The sequence below is a fragment of the Rhinatrema bivittatum genome, chromosome 1 (assembly GCF_901001135.1).
Source record: "Rhinatrema bivittatum chromosome 1, aRhiBiv1.1, whole genome shotgun sequence".
Lineage (NCBI taxonomy): Eukaryota > Metazoa > Chordata > Amphibia > Gymnophiona > Rhinatrematidae > Rhinatrema > Rhinatrema bivittatum.
In genome coordinates, this window is record NC_042615.1 from 574,001,989 (window position 1) to 574,025,441 (window position 23,453).

At 44.2% G+C, this 23,453-nt stretch overlaps 1 long non-coding RNA gene across 1 annotated transcript; it reads right to left on the reverse strand.

The window, feature by feature from the left end:
• Nucleotides 1-7,070: 7,070 nt before the first annotated feature.
• On the reverse strand, nt 7,071-20,452 carry LOC115081601. Its single transcript, XR_003853837.1, has 6 exons — nt 20,069-20,452; nt 19,640-19,685; nt 19,497-19,529; nt 7,821-7,908; nt 7,621-7,680; nt 7,071-7,412 (listed from the first exon to the last, which is right to left on the reverse strand). It is a non-coding gene; the product is annotated as an uncharacterized LOC115081601 (long non-coding RNA).
• Nucleotides 20,453-23,453: the final 3,001 nt, after the last annotated feature.

Consider the following 23,453-nt stretch of genomic DNA (forward strand, 5'->3'; position numbering starts at 1 on the left):
GTTAGTGCAGTTAGTATAGCTGTGTTTAAAAAAGGATTGGATAAGTTCTTGGAGGAGAAGTCCATTACCTTCTATTAAGTTCACTTAGAGAATAGCCACTGCCATTAGCAACAGTAAGATGGAATAGACTTAGTTTTTGGGTACTTGCCAGGTTCTTATGACCTGGATTGGCCACTGTTGGAAACAGGATGCTGGGCTTGATGGACCCTTGGTCTGACCCAGTATGGCATTTTCTTATGTTCTTATGTTCTTATTGCTCTGAAGCCATCTCCTCATTCTGCCATCTCTCAGACTGGGAAAGTCCAGGACGATCTAGACACTGCACATCTTCAGGCATCCTGCTGACAATTTGCAACAATAAAGAAAAAAATCCATGCAATCCATTCCCAGACATAGCCCCATTCCCTGAAACATTCCCATGCTCCCACACAGGAATCTGTCATTCCCATGCAGCAAAATCCCCAACTGGGTAACCTATGGTCAACCCCTTATTGGTTGACCTCATAGTAATTAAAATTCAGAACCAGCCACCCAATCCTGAGCTGCCCAACCATGACCCACTTCCTCTAAGGAAGGACTACACAAACCTAAACCTTGCACTTGCTGAGCATTAGCAGCTTAAGCACCCAATCCATAACCTTCCCACCAAGACTCAAACCTGGACCCAGGAAGACAAGTAAAATTACCAAAAGTACCAAAATTGAACTGTATACTACCCCATAAATGTGACCCTAGAGCCTCCAGCCACTGATGTCCTGCTGGCATCCAGAGATCCAAAACTGACCTCATAAACAGGTCCATAGCCATCTGCAGGACGAGACTGCCTGCCGCCAACCTGCAAAACATCCGGCCCCTCACCAATTGCACTGAAGCCCCACTCCCATCATCACCAGCTGGTTGTACAAGGGGAACAGCCATGGGCTCTGATGAGGTAAATGAGCAAGAGAATCATCATGCCTGGAATCCATTGGAGGAGACACAGAGGCAGTACATAACCATGGTGGTCAGCACCACCCTGCTCCGGCACAGCTCCTGCAGATATAGGCTGAACTGCAGTGGCTGATTGAGAACATGTCCCAGTCTTCTCAGTGGGCAATGCACCCATACCAACCTGCACTGCATGCCCACGCATCATAGCAGATCTCTTACCCATGGCTCGCCTGCCATTGGAGACCAATTGACCACCTCTCCCCTCCATCAGGAATGTGAGACAAACATGGCATAGCCTTTGAGGAAACAGCCAGCAAGACAGGCTGCAGCAAAAAAGGGTGGGAAGCACCTTTTTTCCACTTGCTTCTCTGGAGCCAAACCAAATAAGTGAATGTTTTCATTTTAGCTTGATTTGAATGCACCAAAACAGCTAGGGCTCTAGCCCCCTCCCAAATGGCCCAAAGCCAAAGAAAACCAAGAATCACTCTCCCCTATGGAGCATTACGAGTCCAGGTCTGGCACCCATATTACTATCGGCTGCCTAAGATCAGTTTCACCTACCAATCTCAGGTTCAAGCATGGTGAAACCCTAAAAAGTGACATGAATATATTTTGCATTTCAATAAGTAAATCTTACAAGAGATGGATTTATTGCTTGAATTGATTTCAATGAGAATCTACTTAAACAATGATGAAGCATTTTTATTTATGTATTTATTTTACAATTTTTATATTTCACTACTTACAATTACTTTTTTTTATTGAGTTTTGTTTATAATGTTTAGTTTGGGTGATGATTATTTGATGGACTCATTGTGCATCTAATGACATAAATGTATTGCAAACACTACTTAACTGAATTTTTACTACTCAGCTCCAGAAACAAAAAATCCAAGAACCAAGTCCAGATGGTATCCCATGTGTAATACAAAAAAACCCGACCCCTTACTTTTCTACATAAGGGCTTGCATATAATGCACATAATTGTCAAAAGTTTAAAGTTTTAAATGGATTCTATTATAATTTGGATGAGAGTAATGTAACCATACCAGATGTTTTGATTTAATCAGAATATTTCCTTGGAAAAGCAATATTGAATGTGCTGCTCATTCTAACCTGGCTGCTTGCACACATAATTAGAGATATAAATCCTAGTTTCTTTAGCACAAGAGGAAATTTGCATGTTCAGCTGCTTAATCTTATTTATGCTCATTGTCTAAATATAAATCGTTAGCAGTAAGCACAGGGATTATTAAGCTGTTTTAATGTAGGTTGCTTTCTTGCTAAAAAGCAGTATGATAGCAATAGGTAGCACGATAAGAGCCAGGGGATGCAGAAAGATGGTAGGTGGTAAGATATATTGCAGTGCTCCAGACCTTTCTCGTTTCCCTTCTTTTATGATTTTTTTGTTTGTTTGTTTTAGTCTACATCTCTCAGTTAAATCTAAACACAGCTGTTGTGAAGCCACTAAAACCATCCAAACTTCCTTCAAGTGGTGAGTGGAAACTAAAATGACAAAAGATAACTCTATTGATAAGTGCATATTAATACACAAAGGGAAAAAAATTCCTAAAATCTGACAAACAATGATATTTTGGAGAAGATGTGAATTGGTATAAATAAAACATTGATCCATTGTGCAGTGAGAATAATAAAGACTAATAAAGTGTTTGGAAATATGACAAAAATATTTGATATTAGCAGTTTAAAAGAGTAATTAGTAGGGATGTGCATTCATTTTCAATGCATGGGCAATCCGCAATGCACAAGTCCCTATTCGTTGTATTGGTGGGTTCGCGAAATGCATCGCGATCCCCCACGAATAAAACATATCATATTAGTTTCATTCTTTTGGCTCACAGTGATTTCTTAGCGGCTATTTGAAATAGGAGAAGGCCAAGTGGGAGTATCCATAGCAAAAACCAGTCCTTTCCTGTGAGTCATAAGTGTCCTCACAGACCTGTCATAGAGTGGGTCAGACAGGTTGGCAAGGAGACGAGAATGCAACCTATCAGAGCTAAGAATTTTTCTAATGCAACCAATGGCCGCTCTCACTCAGTGCTCTGTGACGCTATTCCTGATGACGCTGCACTATTTATACCTTAAGCATGCAGCGTGCCACGCTCTTTCTTTGCAGGGGTCGTCAGGGGAGGTGGTCCGGGGATGGTGGCTTTACTCAGAGCTAGTCTGAGTATCTGAAATCTGTATTCAATTGCTAGCTACTTTGATAGAATTTTCCATTGAAAAAGATATATATTTCTTCGATTTTGCTGCAGTGCCACCAGCTAGCCATGCTTTATTTGACCGCACTTTTTTTTTTATTGATCTCAGACGGTCTCTCTGTCTGTCCCACTGAGACAAGCTGCTAGCAGTGGCATTTTGCAGGTTATTTTTATATTTTACCCTCTGGGGTAGGTTGCAAGCAGGATTTGGGTGTTATGAGTGGGAGATATATTCAATTTCTAGCTAGTTTGATAGAATTTTACATTGAAAAAGATATTTCTTCATTTTTTTCTGCTGTGCCAAGCCATGCTTTTTATTTAGCTGCAGGTTTTTTTTATTGATCTCAGATGGTCTCTCTGTCCCACTGAGATAAGCTGCTACCAGTGACATTTTGCTGCATATTTTTATATTTTACCCCCTGGGGTAGGTTGCAAGCAGAATGTGGGTGTTGTAGGTGGGAGATATATTCAATTTCGAGCTAGTTTGATAGAATTTTCCATTGCCAAGCAAGCCATCCTTTTTAACTGTAATTTTTTTATTGAACTCAGACTGTCTCTTTGTGCTCTTTTAAGCCAAGAAGTCAGTGCACTGGGCAGTTTTGCAGACTCACATATATTGGGACAGCAGTGCCCTCTGAAGCCAAATCCCCAGAAAGCCTCTTTTGTAGTTACAAACTTGGTGTGTGCACATACAGCAGTCCCAGTAGAAGTGTAAATCCAGGCACTGCCTCGTGGGTCTGTGGGCAGATTTGCAGAGTCACATATATTAGGACAGTGGTGCTCTCTGAAGGCAAATCCTCAGTGGGCCTCTTTTGTAGTTACAAGTTTGGGGGTAGATGTTCAAAGGGTTACGCGCATAAAATACGCATGTAACCCCCGAAAACCTACCCCTGTGCACACTGAGCCTACTTTGCATAGGCTCGGTGGCGCGCGCAAGCCCCAGAACACACGTATGTCCCGGGGCTTTCCAAAATGGGCGGTCCAGGGGCAGGGCCAGGGGAATGGTAGCAGTCAGAGGGTGGGCCGGGGGCATAGATGGAGTGTGTCTGCAGTCCAGGGGTGGTCCTGAGTGCTCTGGCACTGTGGCCTGTGCCGGGGCATGGCACACTGGCAGCCGGCCGGCGTGCGCAAGTTATGCCTGCCTCGGGCAGGCTTAACTCCTGAAAAAAAGGTAGGGGGGATTTAGTTAGGGATGGGGGGTGGGTTAGATAGGGAAAGGGAGAGAAAGGTGGGGGGGATCGAAAAAAAAGTTCCCTCCAAGGCCGCTCCAATTTCAGAGCGGCCTTGGATGGAACGGGGAAAGCCATCGGGCTCCCCTTGGGCTCGGCATGCACAAGGTGCACAAGTGTGCATCCTCTTGCGCATGCCGACCCTGGATTTTACAACACGAGTGCGGCAGCATGCGCATGTTATAAAATTGGGTGTACATTTGTGCACGCTGGGTAATGCGCACAAATGTACCCTGTGCGCGTAATATTTAAAATATGCCCCTTGGTGTGTGCACATACAGCGGTCCCAGTAGAAATGTACATTCAGGCACTGCCTCGTGGGCCTGTGGGCAGTTTTGCAGACTCACATATATTGGAACAGTGGTGCTCTCTGAAACCAAATCCCCAGTGGGCCTCTTTTGTAGTTGCAAGCTTGGTGTGTGCACATATAGCTCTCAGTGGAAATGTAAATCCAGGTACTGCTTCGTGGGCCTGTGGGCAGTTTTGCAGACTCACATATATTGGGACAGCGGGGCTCTCTGAAGCCAAATCCCCAGTAGGCCTCTTTTGGAAATAATTCTTTTAATTGAAATCCCTAGTAGGCAGTGACATTAAATCCATAATGTCAGGGAAAGCTAGACATGGTCAAGTGATTGGGACTGGCAGAGAAGGCACTTCAAAAGACAGTGCCAGTCCCCCATTAACGTTAAAAAGGGACCTGTTCCAATCTAAAATCTCTGGATTGGCAGGCAGTTCCATCCAGACAAATATGGAATTTAAAGATGATGCATCACTACCACCTGTGTCTTGCCCTGTAGTTTTGGAGGTGAGGGAAGGGGACGCTGAGTCATGCAAGTCAAAATGGCAACACCCAAAAGCAGCAGTGCGAGAGCAGACTCGACTTAGCATTGAAAATGTAGTACAGGCACTGTTTGCTTCTGATTCCAATGAAGACTCATCTTGTGTGGGATTCTCATAATCAGAAATGGAAGAAGTAATAGCTGAAGAAGATTTAGGAGGATTAGTTATTCCTGTTCTCCACTTCAGTGCTGCAGGGGAGAGATGAAACTGATGATGATGATGAGGAGGAAGAGCAGTCAGCACAGGCACAGAGTATGACTGATGCCACTGGCGTTGCTTCTCAGGGTACACCCTCTACTTCAACTCCACCAGTGCCAGCATCTACCCCAAAGGCTATAGAGAAGGGATCATGAAAGAAATCTGAGATCTGGAGCCACTTTAAAGTGATGGAGGACCCGCATTTTGCTCAGTGTAATTACTGTACAGGGCTATTAGCAGAGGCAAGCAAATGGGACATCTAACTAATTTTGGCATGATGCATCATATGAAGAGGCAACACCCAACAGTACTGCCATCTGGGGATGGTGGCAGTACCAGTCAGGGGACCCCTTTTTCCAGGCAGTGTAAAGTGGTTGAAAAGGAGCAGAGTCACCCCACACGTTCAGTCCCTTCTAGCAATCAGGTGGCAGGCCAGCCGCCCCCTGCCATGTGGTGGAAGTGACAACCCACCATGAAGGAAATGGGGTGGTGTTCGATAGCACTATCCCAGTGTAGGTGCAGGCAACCTCAAAAGTTATAAACAGGAGCATTGGGGAAATGATTGCCCTTGATGACCAGCCCTTGCAGATAGTAGAGAATGTGGGTTTCAAGCATTTGCTGAAGGTCTTAGTTTCAAGCATTTGCTGAAGGTCTTAGTTCCAAATTACAAAGTCCCCTCCAGAACCACATTTAGCAGAAAGGTCATCCCCAGCCTGTAGAACCAGTTCTGCAGTCGCATCCAAGCGCTGCTAGCTAAGGCAGAGGGGAGTATGCATTTCACCTGTGATATCTGGACTGCCATGAATGCTGCACACTCTTACCTCTCCCTGACAGCACACTGGTGGGTCCTGGCTGAGGCAGGGGCAGGCAGCAGCTCTATTAATGAACCACTATCAGGGTGGACATGGGCTTTAATGCACACCCACCTGACGGGCAAGGCCCATACCTCAGCCAATATTCTAGCATGCATCTGACAGATGCTGTTGGTCTGGCAGCTACACCAGTGAGACAGGAATCTTCAGGCAGGGTTCTTTGTCACAGACAATGGTGCAAACATTGTAAAGGCAATATCCGATGGGCTCTTTCAGAACATCTGATGTTTTGCACACACTCTGCACCTGGTAGTGAAGTCAGCTCTGGGGTTGGAGTCCAATGACAAAGAGAATGAATACCTGCATACGTTAATACACAAGTGCAGAAACATACCAGTGCACTTCCACAGAAGTGTGAAGGTGGGCAGGTTCTCCGACAAAAGCAGACTGATTTGGAGATGCCTCACAAGCGTCTCATTCAAGACATTTCCACCCAGTGGAATTCTACCTATATGATGCTGCAGAGGTTAATGGAGCAGCAGGCACCCCTTCATGAACTTTCTGTGGCAATGGACATAGGTGTGCATAGTAGAGATGTGGATTCGTTTATCATGAATTAGGCAAGTTCAACAAAATTGCCTAATTCGTAGTGGTTCGGGGAACCTGAACCACGAAATGGATTTTCCCCGAACTTCGGGGAAAATTCATTTTTCAGGTTAGTGCGGGGGGGGGGGGGGGGGGGGGGAGGGGCACATTTATTTAAAAAAGAAAAAAAAGCATCCCAACTCTTCATATTTACTGTATTACAATCAACCCACCATCCCGATCCCTCCCCAAGACGTACTAAAAGCCCTGGTGGTCCAGTGGGGTCCCATGAGTGATCTGTCCCTCCAGGCCATCGGGCTGTTGGGCCTCCTATGAATCAAAATGGTGCCAATGGCCCTTTGCCCTTACGATGTCACAGAGGCTACTGATGCCATTGGTCGGCCCCTGTCACATGGTAGGAGCAATGGACAGCTGGCGCCATCTTGTGTCCTCCTCGTCTCCAATGGCAGCTAGGGCAGGAGAGAGTTGGGGCAGAAAAATAATTGGGGGGGGGGCTTGATTGAGGGGGGGCTCAGGGGTCAAGCTCGGTGTTGCCGCTTTCTCCTCCTCCTCCATTTCTCCCTCTGGCGATGTGTCTGAAAAGAGAAAAAGTTAAAGCATTACTGCTGTCGCACATGAAAACATCCACAACAGTAGGAGGGAGAACTTAGCAACATTTTAAACAGGAACATAACCTCTACCATTACAGAGAGTATGACATTTACAAATGCACATTTCATAGGCATGCCAAATGGCATTAAACATCCATATACTTTAAGTATGCCAATGCTATTAAAGGCTCACTGTGGTATTCTCCTGGAGGAGCATATTCTTCCTTGCTCGTACTGTTATCCGTGGTGCTCTCTGAAAACAGAAATAGAAAAATTGTCACAGCTGCACATGCATTGATCAAGAATGGTACAAATGTGAAATGTCTTCATGGCATTTGTAAAGAAGACTTTGACTCATGCAGGTCAACCATGACATTTGCTAACAGGACGTACCTTCTGCTCTGCGATGGGCCCGCAGGGCCCTCAGGTAATCCGGCTCCTCCTTCCAGATCCGCCTTGCCCGCTTCTTCAATGCCTCAACCTGGCGGTAATACAATAGAAATAGGAAACACAAGTTGAACTAAAACGTTTACTTTGCTTTTGAGGCAAAAAAAAATTCAAAACAAACAAGTCTAACAAGCGAAGTGTCTGTTTTCCTTTTGTCACCCACAGCAATACAAAACAACTACCCAAATACTTCAAACAAGTCAAGTACCAGTTGTCCTATTGTCACGCATAGCAATACAAAACAATCACCAAATAAATGTAATTTCCTTGGTTCAAACAAGTCAAGTGTCAGTTTTCCTATTGTCACCCACAGCAATACAAAACAACCCCCCAAATATATATCACTGGTGATTTGGTGCCATGAGGAAACAGCAGAGTTGGCATCAGAGAGGTCTAAATTCCTTAGACCCTTTGTTATAGGGTCAATAATATCTTCAGGTTTGCAATGTTTTCGGAATGTAATGGTCTTTTTATTACGGAGAGGAGGGTGGAAGGTAAGCTTAATAGTGCAGGATGTGTCAATATGCCAATCTTTCCATCCCTTTGTTTCCATATTTCCTCATAATTTCGTTCACTGGCAATCCTTTGTAAGCTATTTATGTGTCCCCTAAATACAATTTCATCCTTCAAATAGAATGCAATCTTGGACTCTCCCGACTCCTATTATTTGAATATACCCAGATATTTATACTTTCCCCCTTATTTTACTACCTTTTTTAGACTTGTTCAAGTTGCATTATTTGTTTCTATCTTACTTTGACTTAGCTGTACTTGTTTTGTTCCATGGTCATTAGAATGTAAAGCTAGTTGCTGAATTACTGTTTACTGTAAACCGAGGTTATGTTTTCAACGTTCAGCGGTATATAAAAAAATTTATATAAAAAAATATGTATAAATAAATAAATAAATATGTTATTTTACTTGTTTTTTTTCCTGCGTGTTAGAAGATAACAAGAAACAGAGGCCTACAAACTTACCTCCCTCAGGTAGGAAGCTTGGGTGTTGAATTGGGCCCTGAGCACCCACCAGGCCTTGTCGGCCCTGTCCTGGTCCCGCGGGCCATGGCTGAAGTACAGGTGCCCTTCGTCCTCGACAATTAGGGATGCCAGCAGCCTCACATCCCTGGCGCTAAAGTTGGGCATCCTCCCTCTCAGCATCTTGGATATCATTAATAAAATGGCCGTACGGGCACGGCGTTGCACGTGCTAGCGCCCTGCCACCTGCTCCCAGCGTCCGTTGAGGCGTCCCTTTGGTTCCGCCTTGTCCGTACTGCAACAAACTGTCCAAGCGCTCAAGACTAAAGCCTAGAATTAGGCGTCCCTTTGGTTCCACCATGACCCTACTGCTGAACTTTTCAGGCGCTCAAGGCTGAAGCCTAGAATTAGGCGTCCCTTTGGTTCTGCCATGTCCCTACTGCTACAAACTTTTCAGGCACTCAAGGCTGCTGCCCCTCCGCTGCAGGCCATGGACGTTGGAAGGTTACATGGCCCGCGAACATGGACATTCCCGCCTTTTTCTCGCCACCCTCCATGTCTGTATTGTTACCAACACTTATCGGCGCTCAAGGCTGAAGCCTAGAATTAGGCGTTCCTTTGGTTCCACCATGTCCCTACTGCTTCAAACTTTTCAGGGGCTCAAGGCTGAAGCCTAGAATTAGGCGTCCCTTCGGTTCCGCCATGTCCCTACTGCTACAAACTTTTCAGGCACTCAAGGCTGATCATGGACATTCCCACCTTTTTTTCCACCTTTTTGGAACTGCTGTTTCCCATTTGTGACATCATCACAGTGTCATAATCCTACCATGGATGTGTATATAAGTCGCTTCTCCAAATGAAAAAGTCCCTATCTAATTCGTTTTGGCCTAGGACAGACCGTGTTCAACTGTTCCGTTGGATATCTATCGGGAGATCCGCAAAGCTTTCAGTAGGTAGGCATAGCAATACACGCTTCTTTCTTTCCAACAGGTACTGCAAGGCCACCAGGATTCATGGACGCTGCGGCCACGCTAGCCACTTTCGAACGTTCAACCAACCTTTCTGGTGCTCAAGGCTGTCTTTCTTCCAACCTTCGTGATAGTCCGGAAAGGTTGGTAGCTAGACCGTGATGTATGCTGAAGCCTAGAATTAGGCGTCCCTTGGGTTGCTCCATGTCCCTATGTTAATGACTTTTCTGTGCGCTTAGGCTTGGGCGCTCAAGGATCAAGCATAGAATTGGGCGTCCCTTTGGTTCCGCCGCAGGTCACGGACATTGCAAGGTTACATGGCCGGCGAACAAGGACATTCCCACCTTTTTCTCGCTACCTTCCATGGCCTCAACATCCATGGTGGCAGGTCTGTTTTCATTTTCCTGTTTGCAATATATGTTCCCCTCTTCTCACTGGAAATTACTTTTTTGATGTTCATGATTAACTGTGACTGTTAGCTGTATATGTGCCCCTTTTTTAGCGGTTATTCTTTTTTTGATGTTTATTATTTTCACTGTTACCTGTATATGTGCCCCTCTTCTTTGAGGTTATTCTGTTTTTGATGTTCCTCATTGTCACTGTGACTGTTGGCTGTATATGTGCCCCTTTTCTTTCAGGGTTTAGACTCTTGGCTGTATGCTCTCCATGTGCCCTGTTCCTTTGCTGTCATTCTTTTGTAAATTTTCATCACAGTCATTAACCCCTTTTCCCCTTGTTATTTTCTCCGATTCAGACAATGATGCCCAGAAAACATTGCATTGCACGGGTAGAGGCGGAGTCCAGAGACCGGCAACCATTACTGGAAGGCACTTCAGGCTCTTGCTTGATGCTGTACATGGGCCTGTATTGTTTCTAGTATATTTTATTTATACAGATTCTGTTCATTTCCGTCATGCTGTCTTCCCATTCATTAATCACAGGTTATTTTTTACCATTCAGGTATTAATATGCCGGGAAAATGCACAATTATTGAGGATGAGGAGCATGCCGTTGAGTATGAACAACAGGAAGGCACAACTTCTAGCCAGCCATCCAAAAAGCGAACCCGTAACACTCGCTTCACAGATGAAGAGAAGAAATTATTGTGCTGTGCCATCTGCGAGAAATATAAAGTTCTTTTCCAGTCCAAGTTTTTGTGCTCCACAAAGAAAAGGATTTGGGAAAAGATCGCTCAGGATGTGACCTCCCTTTCGGTCACACCCAGGGACGTTAAACAGGTGCAGCACCGGTGGTGTGACACCAGGAAAGAGGTCAAATAGAAGGCCTCAAAAATAGACGCATCGGCAAAGAGGACTGGTAGAGGGCCACCATGTTATATCGTGTTCACACCAGCAGAGGAGCTGGTTCTCCAAACTGTGAGGCCGGAGGTCGTGGTAGGCATGCAGACACAGTACGGCACTGACACGGCAGCAAGTGAAGGTATGCATGTACATATATCTTGTTAGCATTGCATGTTAACTTTATGGCTCATGAGGGGTTGACTGATGTTTGATTGCTCTTCCTCTTTCCGTGATTTCCACTTTTTTCCAACAGTTATTTTGAGATGTGCGGGAATGATTGCCCTACCGTGTGAGCCAGGAAATAAAAGGTTTCAGCAGAGGAATGTGTTTACTGACCAGTGTGATAAACTGTTAGGGCACAAAGTGCTCTGGCCAGCGGCAAACGAGAATCTGCTTGGTTCACATCTGGTGTTTTGTATGCTGAGCCATGGAATAGGTTATATGAAAGCTGTCTTGTTTAAGAGCTTGATGTTATTCTAGTGGCCCCCAACCCCTGAGGAGTTTGATTGGTCCTCAGAGCTTTAATTATGCAAAATTCTTTCACCTAGAATAATATTACTGTGAAGAGTATCTTAAATTCACAGCGTGAGTAAATGGCAGAGAAAAAGACCTCAGAAATCTGGCATACTATGTTAGCCAACTTTATAATGCAGTATTTTTCTAATCATTAATCAGAAACCTCCAACCAACCTATTTTATTCAATTTTCATCTGTGCAATTTATATTTTTTTATCATTTTTATATATATATATATAAGATAAACGTATCTTGAATTAACTGCCCATTTTGACAAATCAAAAATCCCGGCAAAAGCCGCCACTGACATTGGCCAATCATTTCACCATTGAGCTGCTTCAGGGCGGAACTCAAACTTTTTGCCACCAATCCAAATTATCTTCCCACTGGGAGCAATGCTCTCACCGTGTTCTAACATTGAAAACATTCCTGTTTAGGCAGGCATTTAACTGAATGGATTATATGTATTGTGCAATTCTATTAGCAAATTTTGGACCTCAATTACTAAGCATTGTTCTCATAGACAAAGAATGGCAGAAAAGCCTTAATAAATCAGGCCCTTTGGTTGCTGTTTCAACCTTAGTGTTTATAAATGTTCTCATATATTTTTCTGTTTGTGCAGGTGGGGGACTGATTGAATTTCATCTTATAATGGTAAATTATGGACGATGTTCTTGATTGTATTGTCTGTAAATTTTAATAAACGGTGTTTAAGTAGGCAGTTGTTTGAATGAATAATATTTTATAGAGTTTTTGTCTTATGGTATTATTGTTGACTATATATGATGTGCTTTAATTATTTTATGCTTTAAATTGTAAATCACCTAGTGCCTGAATAAAGATAAAAAGATAGATAAACATTTCAAAAGTTGGATCAGAAAAAGCACGTGCAGAGACCTGTACTTGTATCCTCCTATCTGCTACTCTTTTAAATAGCAGAAGAACATGCTCAATATGAATGCTTAGTCCCAAACTATTCCTGCAGCCCTGCTGTAGATTCTCCAAAAGTGGAGGGAGTTTAATCTCCAGATCCCAAAATGTTTGGATGGTTCAAAGGTGTGGTGTTCCAGACTTTAAAGATTTTATCGTGCAGTTCAGATGAAGTAGTTGCAAGTAGTACTTACAGTCTTTAAAGCATGTGGAATCAATCCACAAGCAGGAACTGGAGTGGTAAAAGGATGTTAATTGATCTTTGTTAGTTCAACTTCCTGGGATCCCTTCACTCTTTTCCTTGCTGATTAAGGCTCCATTGGATGGATGGTGGGCTCTCTGCCTCCAGGGCCAGTACAAGAATATTTAGAGGCCTAGGTGAACCTTCGGTCATACATCGTTCTCCTCCAACTTACCTATGAGTGACAGCTCCAGCAAAGCCCTTCTGATGACAATGGCTCCTGCACAGTGCTCCCTTCTTTGGCAGCTCTAGCACAGCACCCATCTGGGTCTCGTCCCAGAGGGATTTTGCCACCCTCAAAATTTTGGCACTCTGGGAGTCCTGTGTGCTTCCCAGGGAACCCTCATGTTACCTGCTTCTCATATGCCAGAATCTCTTCTCCATACATTTCTTCTTTGGACTTCTGGAAGATTGGATGCAGAGCATTTGACAGGCAACTGTATCCTCCTCTCTGCTCTTGACATACTGCTGGTTACCTCTGGACAAACAGCAGACCTTGAACTCTGATCAGGGTTCTTCTTCTTCACCCACAGAAGAATGAACCCAGGGTGAGAGATTTATTCCCTCAAAGCGGGGATATTCTCTACCCTACGGCTGGATTTCCCAAGACCTGTTACTTTAAATAAAATAGCAAAAGCTCCACTACCAGGAATTTTCTGTGTAGCCCTCTATATTCACTGCATGACTTTAAAGCAGGTATTACCCCTTTCCCAAGCTCCAAAATCATTCAGAGGGTTGAGTAATTATCTTCTCTCATTCCCTAACACCTCACTAAAACCTTTTTGGGTTTCTGTGATCAAACACTGGACTTTTAACACTGTAACTACTCCTCGAGGACAGTTCCATAATAAAGCAGTCCAGTCCACTCACTACTCTACTAACCTCAATATGCTCCCCCAGTGAATGACTAATAGGTCTAGTGAAGAAACCATAGGCCCCTTTACATGCAGGGACTTTATTCCAGGGAAATTATGCATACACATGTAAATGTAAGTATATGCACATAAGAGCTAACCCTCCCTGACTCCTCCTTTAGGAACATCTTTTCTCTGTGTGACTTCACCTTTACGTGCATTAAGGGTAGGCAACTTTCAAATATGCCACTTCCTCGCATAAAATGCTGTTTTACCCATGGAAATGTCTTTGAAACTTTCCTTCCCCGTCTTCAGTGAGTCTACAATGGTGACTTGTTCACGTTCACTTAAAAGTCTTTGGATGACTCAGCACAGTACTGTAATCCTCAGACTTTTTTTTTTTTGTTTCTAAAAAAGATGCCTTATATAATAAGCCTATTCTACTTCTTTAATAAGGATTTATTTAAATTAATAGCCTTTGAGCTCCCTTCCCCCTTCTCTTCTTTCCTTTTCTTGCAACAAATGAATTTTTAACATGTTCACTGACAAAATATTGTAGCAGATTTCATTCTGCTGGCATTTCCTATCCCATTAAATAGGCAACCCACTGAGAACACCTCCACTTTAGTTTCTTACTGTAAACTTTTCCTGTTTTTACTCTGTACTCATTGTGCCATGGCTAGGTTCCGTGCTGGAGCAGAAGAATAACTGTCGTACCGTTACAGGAATTATATTTACCTATTTTAACTCTTTAGTTTTCTTCTCTTTTAGGGAGGGATTTCACTTACAGCTTTGATCCTGACTGTAGAGCAGGTGGAAGTCATTACAGTCAATTCAGAAATATAAAGATTACAAAGGAGGCAGTAGTGAACAGGCAGGTACATTCACCTTAAACAAATGGGCACATCTGAATTGAAAAATACCGTAAAATTACCATTTTTGGGGTATTTTTGGTTCATTTCACTAAAAAAAGAAAAAAAGGCTTCCTCGGCTCCTCTGCTTCCTGGACAGGACAGGAATGGTTCAAGAGTATTTGGCGCCCTCAGTGAACCCTTGGTCATGCACCAAAACTTTAAACTTACCTATCGGTGGCAGCTCCAGCACAGCGCTCTCTTCTTTGGCTGTATTGGTTTCCCCCCTTTGGGCCTTGTGCTAGTGGGATTTTGCAGCCCCCCAAATTTTGGTGCTCTAGGCGACTGCCTAGTTTGCATATTGGAAGCACTGGTCCTGTTCCTAGGACTTCCCCGGGGTCTCCATGATGCCCTATAATCCAGAGGTCCCCAACCCTGTCTTGGGGGCCCGCCAGCCAGTCGGGTTTTCAGGATATCCAAATTGAATATGCATGAGAGAAAATATGCATGTTATGGAGGCAGTGCATGCACTAAGAATTAAATCTAAAATAGCACCCTCTCTTGTTGGTTCCTGAACCAATTGCTCCATGAAGCAATCATTTATTACATCCAGGAACATTATGTCTCTAGCAAGTCCTGATGTTACATTTACCCAGTCAATATTGGCGCTCCCTGTCACCTTTCAAGTACATTTGCTGTCAGCTTTCTTGTGAATTCCCGGTGGTGAGCCCTCCCGATGCAGCCCGCGGCGAAACACGGGACCGTGTCGGGGGACGCCATTAAGCCATTGCTTGTATAAATCAGTGGAGTTGCCATATTGGAGAAATAAAGAAACTGTAATTTATACACCCTTTGTGAGTGTCCTGTCAGGATTGAACTTTTATCTGCACTTTGTGTGTTCTGCGATATTGCTTTAAGTGCAGTTCTTGCTCATTATGTACTTTTGGTAATTGAAATCTCCCATTATTATTGCACTACCAAATTGGTTTGCTTCTCTGATTTCTCTTAGCATTTCATCATCTGTCTGACCATTTTGTCCAGGTGGATGGTAGTATACTCCTATCACTATACTCTTACCCAACACACATGGGATTTCTATCCATATAGATTCTACTGAGCATTTAGTCTCTTGTATGATCTTTATCCTGTTGGACTCTATACCCTCCCAGACATAAAGTGTCACACCCCCACCAAGTTGATCTTCCCTATCATTGCAATATAATTTTGTACCCTGATATAGCACTGTCCCATTGGTTATCCTCCTTCCACCAAGTTTCTGTGATGCCAATTATGTCAATCTCATCATTTGCTGCTATATGCTCTAACTCTCCCATATTACTTCTTAGACTTCTGGCATTGGCATACAGACATTTCAAAGTGTGTTTTTTCTTTGTTTTAACAACCTGCTTTTCAGTTGTTTGAGATAATTCGGAAATCATTAGCTTCAGTGATTTTTTACATATAGGCATATGGACTATGTTTGCTTTTAATGGAACCTCTTTGTTGGGATGCCCTAACTCTCCTGTTTCATTAGTATCCTTCAAGGATACATTTCACCGAACCATGCACTGCTGAGTGACTGTCGGCTTTCCCCCTTGTTCTACTTTAAAAGCTGCTCTATCTCCTTTTTGAAAGTTAGTGCCAATAGCTTGGGTCCACTCTGGTTAAGGTGGAGCCCATCTGTTCGGAAAAGTCTCCCCTTTCCCCAAAAGTTTCCCCAGTTCCTTACAAAGCTGAATCCCTCTTCCCTTCACCATCATCTCATCCAAGCATTGAAACTCTGGAGCTCTGCCTGCCTCTGGGGACCTGCACGTGGAACAGGAAGCATTTCAGAGAATGCCACCCTGGAGGTTCTGGATTTCAGCTTCCTACCTAAAATCCTAAATTTGGCTTCCAGAACCTCTCTCCCACATTTTCCTATGTTGGTGCCCACATGTACCTCGACAGCCGGCTCCTTCCCATCACTGTCTATAATCCTATCTAGGTGATGCGTGAGGTCTGCCACCTTCGCACCAGGCAGTCAAGTTACCAGGCGGTCCTCACGTCCACCAGTCACCCTGCTATCTACATTTCTAATAATCAAATTACCAACTATGATGGCCAGCTTAACCCTTCCCTCCTGGGCAGTAGCCCTGGGAGTCTTGTCCTCAGTGCGAGAGGACAATACATCACCTGGAGAGCAGGCCTTGCTACAGGATCACTGCCTGCTACACCAGGGTGATGTTCTCCTACTGGGAGACCTTTCTGTTCCAAGGCAGCACTAGGGCTGCCAGACTGAATTTGGGACTTGGCTACTATGTCCCTGAAGGTCTCATGAATGTACCTCTCTGTCTCCCTCAGCTCCTCAAGTCTGCTACTCTAGCCTCCAGAGATCGGACTCGTTCCCTGAGAACCAGGAGCTCTTTGCACCGAGTGCACACATATAATCTCTCACCGGCGGGTAAAAAATCATACATGTGACACTCAATGCAAAAGACTGGAAAGTCCCCAAAGTCTGAGGGCTGGAGACTGGATACACAGATAGAAAAGAGACCTGTAAAATAAAGAAAAAATGTGGATGAGACCAGAGAAAAAGATCTACTAAACTAAAAGAGGCTACAGCAGCATCACCACTATGAACCCAGACTCAAGGAAGCATCAGCAAGAAATGTTAACACTGTCTTGGCCAATAGAAAAGGATTACATTAAATGACTGTGAAGTCTCCACCCAAAAGTAAGACGACATTACAACAGGAATTAGAGAAACAAAAAAAAAAGGAATGAGCAAGAGTTAAATGGAGAGACAGACCTATCTATAACTATGTCAGGAGGTCAGTAAATATTAGGAACTGGCATCAGTGCTTCACAGTAGGAAACCTGTGCCTGAGATGCCGGTTGCAGATTTGATCACAATTGACGGAGGCTGCAGGGAAAGAAAATGCCACACATTCTTCAGAGGTGAGAAGAAAGAACATAGAGCAGCACCAAAGTTCCACAGGGAGATTAAAATTTCCTGATGAGGAGAGAAAAATAAGTCAACTGAGCACTGAGAGAGAGATCCAGGTCGCTGGACTACCACCGTCACCAGGAGCACCACTGCGATAATTGAAAGAGAGAGTAAGCCCAGAACTGCAATACATAAATTAACTTCCCCACCACAGGAGGCCATGATGCCATGAGATGCTGGGAACAGGAAGATAGAAAGAGTGGCAATGCCGCAAGTGACCAAAGTGACTGACAGGAGAAACTGAGACAGAACTAAGACATCAGATCACTACCAACAACAAGCCTTACCACTATTAAATCACTGCCTTGGCAGAGACACTAAGACACAACTACAAAGAGAAAACCAGATTCAGAGAGAGCCATTGTATGCTGCAATCAGAAAAGCAGGAGGCCTTACCAAGACACTTATAATAGGCACGCATGGGGAAAGCCTGCAAGACCCAAGAGTGCCACACTGGTTCTCCACTGCAAGAGACTGAGAAATAAAATTCAAACTAATGAGAGTGACTGGAGCTATCTCCAAAGAGTGATTTCTGAGATGGCGGGTTGGAGCTCACCTGGGGATGTAGAGTTGTGCTAGTACAAGTGTGAGTGAAAGAGACCCGCATTACAAAAAAAGACATTGAATTGTTGCTGTAATCATGCTCCAACATCACAAGAGGCAGAAGAGGAACCACACCAAGGAAAGAAGAATTGAAAATGGGAGACATAAGCTCCTGTCAGCGTGCAGTAGTGATAACAGCTGCAGCTTCCAGTGCCCTTTTCTTCCTGGTAGGGATGTGCAGACCAAAAGTTTAAGTTCATAAGTCCATAAGTCGAAAGGGGGTCCCATTTGCGGTCAATATGGACATATGGAGAATTCCATAAGTTGAGTCTATGTCCATATGTGCAAATAAAAATTTAAACCCCTCACCCGCCTTAATCCCCCCCCCCCCAAGACTTACCAAAACTCCCTGGTGGTCCAGCGGGGTCAGGACGCCATTCCTGAACTCCTTTGCAAGGAGCATGTGACGTCGGCGTCACGTCGGAGTGACGCGGCGTCATGTGATTCCCCTCGGGTTCGCTCCCGGACCCCTCGTTGGGCCCAAAAGGCACTTTTGGCCAGCTTGGGGGGGTCAGGAGGCCCCCCCAAGTTGGCCAAAGTTTCTTTTGAGCCCAACGAGGGGTCCCGGAGCGAACCCGAGGGGAATCACGTGACGCCGCGTCACTCTGATGTGGCGCCGACGTCACGTGATTCCCCTCGGGTTCGCTCCGGGACCCCTCATTGGGCTCAAAAGGAACTTTTGGCCAGCTTGGGGAGTTTTGGTAAGTCTTGGGGGGGGATTAAGGAGGGTGAGGGGTTTAAATTTTTATTTAGATCAACAATCGTGATTTCCAACGTATTCAACATAGCTATGTTGAATAAGTTGGAAATCCGATCGTTTACGCCTCATCATTTTTTTAAGTTAAAAAAAAAAAATAAGTTGCGTTTTCCATTTAAGTTCAAAACGAATGCACACCCCTACTTCCTGGTACAAGAGCCACTGCATAAAGAAAGAGGAAGGAGAAAGCCTTATAACCCCCTGCTGCTGCCACTGCCTTTACTGACTAGGGGAGTTCCCAGGGCTTCTTGATAGTTTATTTTGTTTTTAAAACACTGGAGTGAAGGATAGGTAGAGGCTTCACTGACAGGAAAAAGTTCAGGCTAGGGACTGAAACGTCATTAATGACATAAGCAACCACCCACCTGAACACTCATAGTAGGAAACACCACTGACAAGGCATTCAGAAGACCGGGAGAGGTTACAGGAAAAGATAGTTTCTCTTTTTAATTTGTTTAAAGAGTAAGTTAGTAGGAGTGAAGGAAGAAAGAAGGAAAGAAAGAAAAGTGAAGAAGAAAAACAACTGGTGGCAATGAAAGGATAAAGAAGGAAGAAAAAGAGAAACATAGACATTGTGATAATTAATACTACTAAAAGAGAAAAGGAAAAGAAATAGAGGAGAGGAAAAGAGATATACTTACAATCAGGTATCATCCATCAGACTACCTTCTTTACTAGAAAAATAATTTTACACAAAGGATCAGTTCTTAGCAATTGAAATACTATTGATAATTGCAAATAGATTTAAAGAAGTAGTTTAAAGAAGAATATTGAAATACTTAACTGAAATTAATAGTTTTCTTGTATGTTTTTTGAAGTTATGGAAGTATCTAAAAAAAATAAGTCAACAGAAATTGTATATATATATATAAATAACTGTTGATTTTCTTTACAATTCGGTAAATAAATTAAATATAATATAAGATATCTAACTAGATAAATGAAGCTTGACCGATGTGCCGCAAATGCGCAGTAGAGAGCAGCTCTACTGTGCATGTGCGGCACAGAGAACTCTGAGCGACAGAGGGGAGGAGGAAACGGCAGGGAGCTGCCGCTGCGATATGTTAAGAGCCTGAGCCCGTCCCTCCTCCACCGCCAGGGGGGGGGGGGAGGAGGAGGAGTAGGGAGGGATGGCCGGACCGTCACCTCACGAACAGGGACAGGAGGAGGAAAGAAGAGTCACCAGCAAATGCAGTAGAGATCTGCTCCTTACCTCCAGCTGAACACACAGCGAAGACAATGGAACGGAGAAAATTTGAGTCAGCCTGCCCCCTGAGTCCCGCAGATAAGGAGAAGCTAAGTAAACATTCAGCAACTGCAGCAGGAGGGAGGGGGGAGCAGTGCTATCAACCCGTGGGGGGGTCTCAGCCACCAGGGGAAAAGTTTACTTGGGCATTCTTCCACCCCACTCCCCACAAAGCAGAGCAACAAAAGTGAAAGTCAGAGCCCTGCTCCCTGCTCCCTGCTCCCTCCTCCCTCTCAAGTCCCTGAGCAGATTTCTTAAAGGCACAGGTCTCCCAGAAAGAGAGCAAAGCAAGCCTTTACTTTGATGGAGCTCCAGTACTGCTCTCTGCATCAGTGGCAGAGGGGAATAAAATTAGAAACAAAAGATTTCCAATAAGGGCCAAGAGTAACAGACTGCCGTGCCACAAGGGAAGGAGTGAGTCACATAGCGTAGTGACTGAGAGGGGACGGGAGGGTATGAGAGTGAGGGTGGGGAGTGACTGAGGAGGGGAAGGAGTGAGAATGAGGGAAGGGGAGGTAAGAGTGAAGGAAAGGGGGTTTCAGTGATAGGGGAGGGAGGCAGTGGGAGAAAGAGGGTGAATAAGACTGAGGGAAAGGAGTTTGAGTGGAGGCAGGGGAGGGAAGGGAGGTGAGTGGAGGAAGGGGGGTGAGTGACCAAGGTGAATGAGAGAGGGGAAGGGGGAGTGAGGGAGAAGAAATGAGGAAGAGTGCCGTTTCCGAAAACCAAACCGAAAAAAAATGTTTTAATGTAGCCCGTTGTTACGGGCTTAACGGCTTGTTGTACATAAATAAAAGTAAGATTCTGATTAAGTTATTTGTTTAATATCCTATGTTAAACTGTATCTCTGTGAATTGAATATAACGTCAATTACTTGCTGCCACAACCACAAAATAACACTCAGGCACGACACGTCTTCTCACAGAAATAGGTTTACACGATCTTGGTAGGAGAAAGAGTTAGAAGCAATTTCAGTCACTCCTGCCCCTGCACCTAACTCTGACACTGCTGCCAAAGTGACATCAAAATGGCATTGGTCTCAGAGCCAGCTAATGCCATTTCCTTCTCCAGCCAGGCAAACATACATCATTACAAGAAAATGGCACTGGCCAGACATTAGACGGCTCCATTTTGTCATCACTTTGGTGTTAGTCTCAGGGCTGGTTGCCATTTTTAAATAGCTGCAGCAGGGGCAGAGGCGACTGGGGAATGAGGACAACTTTGGATCCTTTCTTATTATTTATTTATTTATTTATTTATTTATTTATGTTTTTTTATATACCTATCTTCTTACATTATATGCAAATCAAATCGGTTTACAGAGAACAGTTGAAAAACTTGCTTGGGGGCAATTACATATAACGAAGAACTTTTTAAATAATAGTTAAATAGAAGAAAAATATATATGACAAAAAACAATGTCTTAAATGTCTAAAAGTCTTAATGTTTTAAATAGAGCTTTTTAAATAGAAGAAAAAAATAAATGACCAAAAAACAATGTCTAAAAAAAACATGGTATTAGGAAATATTCCTATTCCTAATTGTACAGATGCCTTACAAGAGGTTGGTAAAAGAAGCCTTAGATAACTAACTTCCGCGTGAGTGAATCGAACGAACAATTGTGATAAGGTACAGTGAGGATAGGAAAGGGTAGGACAGGGGGGAGGGGGGGGAGGGGTTAGGGGGGTCAGGATGGGTGGGTAAAATTGCATTTATAAGGGGGGGGGGGGATGAAGTTTAATGGGGTGGGGAGGTTCTACCAGGACAGGACCTCCATGCAAGGGGTAAATGGGGCCAAGGACCCCAATGCCAGCTGATTTATCTGGGGCAGGATTGGGGAATGGGGACAGATGGTCCAGGGACTGCCCCAGATGGGCCGGGCTCAGCCCAGCCGGGTAGGTCTGGGTCCTGGATTTTTGACATGGGGAGGAAATCGTAGCAGCCAAACATACATATAACTTTAGCTATCTCCAGCAATGGAAAACTAGGGGGGGAAAAAACCTCAGACAATGCACCCGCATAATGTCAATCTGACAACTTCTAGCAGTGCTTATAGCCTTTTTAAGCTGCCAGCACAGGGAAAAAAAACCCCTCTTATACAATATATCCATATGTTTATTAGCCATTGCTACATCCAAAATCAAATTGCACTTATTTTCACAAACTTGGCATTGCTCAAACCATTTATGGCACTTATCTTTTCAGGGCTTACAAAGGCTTTCAGTACAAAATGCCAGTTTATGCAGAGCTTCTATGCAAGCCAAAAAACGCCTTTTGAATTTGGATGTAGCAAAATCATGGTTGGTTACATGTGGGATGTGTGTAAGTTAAGAAGAAAGAATAGAGGACTAAAAGGTGAATATAAAGTGATTGAAGTGATTTAGTAGAAGATAACAAATTAATAAAATCTTCAAAAATATTTTTTTGTAAGTGAAAAAGTGGGGTGTATATTTGCGCATTGACAGTTACTGAAGTGGCAACTTAATTTGAAATTTTTTGTATGGTGATAAGAAAGGGGAAACATCCTGAGTGAACCCAGCCAGGCATTTCAGAGATTACCTTCAGTCAAGTTAGTAAGAATTTATTTTAATTACCAAATTTGGCTATTTCTTCATTCTTCGTTCAGTTTTCTTCATTCAGTTTTCCAAACACAAATCAAGAATAATATTGCTTTTGAAAAAAGCATCAGAGAGAGTAATTAATATAACACAAGGTAATAAAAAGACTCATCACATCTTATCAATGGTGCTAGGAAATAAGAACATAAGAACATAAGAACATGCCATACTGGGTCAGACCAAGGGTCCATCAAGCCCAGCATCCTGTTTCCAACAGTGGCCAATCCAGGCCATAAGAACCTGGCAAGTCCCCCAAAACTAAGTCTATTCCATGTTACCATTGCTAGTAATAGCAGTGGTTATTTTCTTAGGGGTAGATTTTCAGACCGCGCGAATAGGCGTACTTTTGCTTGCGCATCAGGCGCAAGCAAAAGTATGCGGGATTTTAGTAGATACGAGCGTAGCCGCGCGTATCCGCTAAAATCCTGGATCGGCGCGCGCAAGGCTATCGATTCTGTATAGCCGGCGCGCGCCGAGCCGTGCAGCCTACCCCCGTTCCCTCCGAGGCCGCTCCAAAATCGGAGCGGCCTCGGAGGGAATCCTCTAACGCCCTCCCCTCACCTTCCCCTCCCTTCCTCTACCTAACCCACCTGCCCGGCCCTGTCTAAACCCCCTCCTTACCTTTGTCGGGGGATTTACGCCTCCCAGAGGGAGGCGTAAATCCCTGCGTGCCAGCAGGCCGCTAGCGCGCCAGGACGTGACCTGGGGGCGGGTCCGGAGGGCGCGGTCACGCCCCC